The 6704-nt window shown below is 41.5% G+C and overlaps 1 pseudogene; it reads left to right on the top strand.

Moving 5' to 3' along the window:
• The first annotated feature begins 5408 nt into the window (after nucleotides 1-5408).
• LOC110514499 (C-X-C chemokine receptor type 3-like) lies at nucleotides 5409-6353 on the top strand (annotated as a pseudogene).
• The last annotated feature ends 351 nt before the right edge of the window (nucleotides 6354-6704 follow it).

The raw sequence follows: 6704 nt of genomic DNA, 5'->3' as shown, positions 1-6704 counted from the left end.
TTATAAACTGGTTACCAATGTAATTAGTTCAATTAAAATGGTTGATGGAGAATGATAATGTGGTTTTAACAGCCACATCTATTGTTTGGTTTTTCCTTCCAACATAAATTGATGTCATATTGTTACATTTATGAGGTAAAAATTCAGAAATGTACAGTGTTTAGCAGTTATATGTTAGCCAGGCACTACATTATTTTGGTTCGGTAGTTGTCATTTTTGAGTAGTTTGATTAATTAAGTGATAGTTGATTGCATTGTTAGCAAAAGACAAAGAATTCATTCAAGAAGTAAGTGAATATTTCATTTTGAACAGCAGATACTTCAATTAGATATGCAGCCAAATTGAGAGTGATTTGTGACTTTGCTTGTTGTACTCAATCAGTTGGAAATGTGCTTAGAGTTTTGAAACATGAGCCATTTTGATGATCTGTTTCGGTTTTTATGCTTAGAGTTGTGAAACTGTACCAAATAGTTGATTTAAAAACACCATACAGTAAAACACCCACTTTATCACCCAAACTGCCATAACACACTGTGGTCAGTGGAGGGCGACAGAGTTTCAGTGGGAGTGTATCTGGTTCTCATTACACTCTGACAGTCAGTGGAGTCCAGGCTGAAGATGCTGGAGATTACTACTGTCAGAGGTACAACGGGTTTTACTGTGTAAGAGCGTCGTACAAAATCCTCCCTCAGCTATAGAGGAACTGCTCTGACTCAACAGCTGCAGAGCTACGGAATCTCCTGTATTCTAAAGTATCCTAAACACCATTTCATCAAAATATGACAATACAATATAATAATGGAGTTGGTTAGACTTGTCTATGGACAATGTTACTGTACATATCTCTCAATGTATTCTTCAACAATGGACATTTGTGTAAAGACACTTGGACCACTAAGGAAACAGAGCTGTAAGAAATGCTTGATTTTGCAGGAAATGTTGAACAACATTCAGAAAAGGTTTAGATTTTTTGGGAAAGTTTTGATTGAACTTCATATTATGAAAAGCACCCATTTCAGTACACAAATGCATGAATGTTGACCCTGTCCAAACCCAACTTCCCAACTATTCATCACCTACTCAACTTCTAAACCCCTCCAACCCCGAAAGAGTGAATACAGTCATAATGGTTCCATTCAAGAAGTACTATTTTGATGTCAGAATTATATATATCTGTCAATACGACATTTTGTTTTATTTATACAAATTCATAAAATGATCTTAGATTGAAGTCCCCTATTTGAACATTATGCAAAGTCCAGTGTAATATCTGCTTCCCCCGTCCATGTTCAGTTCTCTAGTCAAACACACAGCTGCCCCAGACCCAGAAGATTAAGGCTGTGAGATTGTGAGCTTTGGTTGGGTTGAAACTCCGATTTTTATGGTGAGGGAACTGCCACGCTCCTAGAATAGAGCATCAACGTAGAGCACATGGCTTCAGTATTAGTAATATCATGAAGACCAGTGATTTTATAGATAATGGATTCAGTACTAGTAATGTCATGAAGAACAGTGATTTTTTAAATATATATATATATTTTTTGAATTTTACCCCTTTTTCTCCCCAATTTCGTGGTATCCAATTGTTTAGTAGCTACTATCTTGTCTCAGGTTGAAAGCCATGCGTCCTCCGATACACAACCCAACCAAGCCGCACTGCTTCTTAACACAGCGCGCATCCAACCCAGAAGCCAGCCTCACCAATGTATCGGAGGAAACACCGTGCACCTGGCAACCTTGGTTTGCGCGCACTGCGCCCGGCCCGCCACAGGAGTCGCTGGTGCGCGATGAGTCAAGGCTTGGTCGGGTTATATCCCTTGATATCCCGACCAAGCCCTCCCTAACTCGGACGACGCTGGGCCAATTGTGCGTCGCCCCACGGACCTCCCGGTCAGTACAGCGCCCTTAACCACTGCGCCACCCTGGAGGCTAAGCGAGCATGATTGGAATTGTACTGAACTCATCAAACATATGGTTTCTATGTGTTTGATACCCTTCCATGCACTCCATTTCAGCCATTATTATGAGCCATCCTCCCCTCAGCAGCCTCCTGTGACCTACAGTGATACTAATACTGAGGACATGCTATAAACCCACTGGTCTTCATGATATTACTAATACTGAATCAATTTTCTATAAAATCACTGGTCTTAGCCTCCCGGGAGTGAAAACCTACAGGACAGTAGCTCTTCAAGAACAGGGTTGGAGTGAAAACCTACAGGACAGTAGCTATACAGGAACAGGGTTGGAGTGAAAACCTACTGGACAGTAGCTCTACAAGAACAGGGTTGGAGTGAAAACCTACAGGACAGTAGTGCTCCAGGAACAGGGTTGGTGGGCCCTGGTGTCACGGCCGTTAAAAGAACTGGACCAATGTGCGGCGTGGTGAGTGTACATTTTCTCTTTTATTTGAAATGACGCCGACAAAACAATAAACAATACAAAACCAACTGTGAAGCCTGTGTACCATCAAACAAAGTTAACTTCCCACAAACACAGGTGGGAAAAAGGGTACCTAAGTATGGTTCCCAATCAGAGACAACGATAGACAGCTGTCCCTGATTGAGAACCATACCAGGCCAAAACCTAGAAATAGAAAATCATAGAAACACAAAACATAGAATGCCCACCCCAACTCACGCCCTGACCAAACCAAAATAGAGACATAAAAAGGATCTCTCAGGTCAGGGCTTGACACCTGGTGTAGTAGAGAATCATTGTATCATCTAAACCACTGTGAAATATATTTTCCATAACAGGAAATATTGTATTTTCACCTGTTTGATCAGGTGTGCAAAACCTAAAGTAAAACAAAAACAACATTTAAGAATTGGAACCATGGAAATAGCACATATCGAACAATCTACTCTTCATAGACCTGCCTTCAATGAGAATGAAACATATAGAACTCCTATTTCTATGTGAATTTGGTAATCAAGAAAAAGTTACATAGCCTTTTGTAGGTTAATTTAAAAGACACATAACCTTTTTTTATGTTTTCAAGATTATCAGAACAACATTAATAAAGTTATGATGTAATTTACAAGACATTCTATCACAAGTTGAAACCAAAAAGTATATTTACATGAACAGCAAGACTTTTTAAGATAGCAAGCACACTTAGCAAAAGTAGTAAATATTGCAACAAAGAAATAACCAAATTAGATAGCAAAACTGAACATTTATTTAAATGAGAAATTACACGTGTATAAACTTACTTCTAAAATCCAGTCTAGTGCCTCCACTAAAAGTGTACCACAGTGATACAAACTCATGCAACGGCCATACAAAAACCTTTGAAACTTTAGAGACATGTGTCTTGCTCTTTGTCAAGCTAAATTTTTTATTGTTTAAAAATATACACACTGTATAAGCACCTTGTTTGATATATTACATCTGAATAGGCATTTTAATTTAACTCACTTTACTTCAAAATGTTATTAACACAACATGGAACTGATCAATTAATCTTACTTTGCCACTGATGCCCCCTACTGGTATACTCTGGAACTCCAGGAGATTGGTCACATTCACGTTCCCCGTTCCGCAATAAACTTTCAACAGTATGAAATCTGCTGTGCACTATGTTGATAATATCTAATCATATTGTAACAAGTAATCATGAAAAGAGCTTGATACATCAAGGAAAGAATGTGTCAGTATAAATATGGTGGTGTAATGACTTTCAGACAACACATGGAGCAGGATTTCAGAACTTTTCTTAATGACAGTGCAGTGATTTGCCCAGGACGAACATTTCCAAACAGAGACACTTTGCATTGGCATCACATGCTTCAGTGCTCTGGGAGTGTTTATAGCCCTGTGAGTTGAACACTTCATGTGAGAGCTGTATTTCATTTAAACAGAACCCAAGGCAACCATGATTTTCATCCCCATCTTCATCTGGACTCTGGTCTGTTACACACAAGGTGAGAGACATTTTGAACATTTACAGTATGCAAGCATCATGTTGTAAATGTGGAATAACGGTTATAATCTTCCAAATATTTTACCATCCTATATGTGATATTTTCCTTCTTTCTCTCTGCAGGGTCTTGGGGCCAGTATGTATTGACTCAGTCTGCAGCTCAATCAGTCCAGCCTGGTCAAACTGTCTCTATTGACTGTAGCACCAGTAGTTAAGTTACTCAGTACTCTGGCTCACAGTATTACCTGGCCTGGTATCATCAGACGTCTGGAGAAGCTCCTAATCTCCTGATCTGTTACACATCAGACAGGTTCACAGGAGTTTCCACCAGGTTCAGTGGCAGTGGGAGAGGAAATGGTGTTGACTTCACTCTGACCATCAGTGATGTCCAGGCTGAGGATACAGGAGTTTACTACTGTCAGAGTCACCACAGTGGTCCTGTGTTCACACAGTGATTTAGAGCAGCACAAAAACCTCCCTCAGTCAGAGTCCACTGCTGCACTTTCCTTCGGGGTTTAAAGTTATTTCACCACGTGCACAGGACACAACACATGTTAAATAGCACAGTGTAATTCTGACCTTCAGAGCACTTTCCAAACAATGATGATAATACTACTAATACTACTAATACTACTAATACTACTAATACTACTAATACTACTAATATATATAATAATATAGAACATATAATAATACAAAAAAACGCACAATGTCGAAGATGTGTGTTAAAGAAACACGATAATCAAGTATATATATATATCTTTGTGTATCTCCAAATAAATGTGCTTTATACAAATGTCCAGTTGTTGTCAGTAGCTTCCCAAATGAAGATAACAGAAGATAGATTTATGCTAGAATCTGTTGCAGGGAAGAATTGTAGTTTTTCTAGCCTTATTTTGCTAACTAAGGCCATACATTCAAAGAGAACCAACAACCCAGAGATGGATCAAATGCACTACACATCCATTTATCTGTCAAAATATCAAATCATTAAAACTTTTTACACAAGATAAAACCACATAAAAAATATGGATTATTAAATGTGGGAAATATATATAACTGTGTGGATTGCCCCTAGACACACTTACAATCTACTTTATATGTTTTGTCTATAGCTTCAAACTATCTTCTCAGTGTCATGTGTCTATTGATGAGAATCAGGTTGAGTGTATTCTTATTGACACAATTGGAAGTGTCTAATTGTTAACCACAAACACAAATCTCTCTCTCCCTCTCTCTCTCTCACTCACTCACACTCACACCAAGGCTCAGACTCAAGCTCACACACACACACACAGAGCTTTGTCAGGAGGAAGCTGACCAGAGGCAGTTAATCCACATCAGTTTCCTTATTATCACTCTGTTACAAGACTTCAAGAGAAGATAACAAAAATGTGAGGATTTCAAGAACGTGAAACAAATAATTAAATGTCTAAAGTCTACTGTCTTCCAGATAGCTCTTAGATCTCTTATTCTTTCACGGACCATTGTGAACATGAACTCCTCCAGCAACTCTAGCTTGAACTCCACTTGGATTCCGGATGGCGTGGTTTCGGGCCGCCTGATATCGAGCACCGTCCTGGGGCTGTGCTGTGTTCTAGGCCTCCCTGGTAACATAGGTGTCCTGGTGGCCATCCTGCGCCGCTCGTCCCGACGTCTCAACTTCACCCTGTGCCTCATGCTGAACCTGGCTTCCTCTGACATCCTGTGCCTGGCCACGGTTCCCGTGTGGATCTACCATATCCTGCACGCCTGGATTCTGGGCTGTGCAGAATGCAAGTTAGCCACCTTCCTGCTCTACCTCAGCCTGTGCTGTAACATGCTAACGGTTACTCTATTCGGTGTCCATCGCTACCTCCAGGTGCTCTACCCTCAGATGTTGAACAGGCTGGGGCCGTGTTTGCTCCTGGCCCTGTGGGGGCTCGCCTGTGCCCTGACTGCCCTCGCCGTTGCCACTCGTGATGTGGTTGATGGCGAGCTCAAGTGCCAGCGACACACGGGCTCCGATGCTGAAAGAGTTGCTGTCCTCGTCTTGGAGACAGTTTTATGGTTTGTGGTCCCGTTCTCTGTGCTTGTCACGTCCTACTGCCGCCTCCACCGGCGGGTGAACCAGACGGCGCTGTTCAGCAGTGCCAAGATGACGTGGCTGGTCACCAGTGTGGTGGTCGCCTTCTTCATCCTCTGGATCCCTGTGCACATTGTCAATATGGTAGATATCACCTGCATTGTGCAACAGACTTCCCTGCCAGAGTCGTCAGTTGCGTTTCGGTGCCACAGAAACACGGCAGCTCGTGTCACCCGGTGCTTTATGGTTTTTAACTGCTGCCTGGACCCCTTCTTGTACGCCTTCGCCTCGCGGAGGATCCGTGAGCAGCCCAAGTCGTCGTAGAGGGGCGACAGCAGGATGCAGGTCACAAATGTCTGATGTCTGAAGCTGTGCTCTGCTGGTGTGACCAAAAGCATGTGACTGGAATGCCAACCCCTAATTCTAACCCTCGGCCTACCCATAATCAAACCCCCTAACCCTAACCTTAACAAATCAGGGTACTCTCAAAAATATATATATTTTTTAGGTGTTTTTAGAGCAGCCAAATAAGAGTCCCATTGGCCCTGCTATTTTGTCCCCAACAAAACCTACATTTGGGGTTGCTGACTGTATAGGCTGTACTTTCTAGGTATCCATAGGTTAGCCTAGATTTGTTATATTGTTGGTCTCTCGCCCTTCAAGCTTGACCTCCATTGGTCAAAGCCTAAATTGTGTTGCTTCTGTCAGCTT

This window comes from Oncorhynchus mykiss, chromosome 30 (assembly GCF_057628025.1).
Source record: "Oncorhynchus mykiss isolate SJ-2025 chromosome 30, ASM5762802v1, whole genome shotgun sequence".
Taxonomy (NCBI): Eukaryota; Metazoa; Chordata; class Actinopteri; order Salmoniformes; family Salmonidae; genus Oncorhynchus; species Oncorhynchus mykiss.
This window is presented reverse-complemented; position numbering and strand designations above follow the sequence as displayed.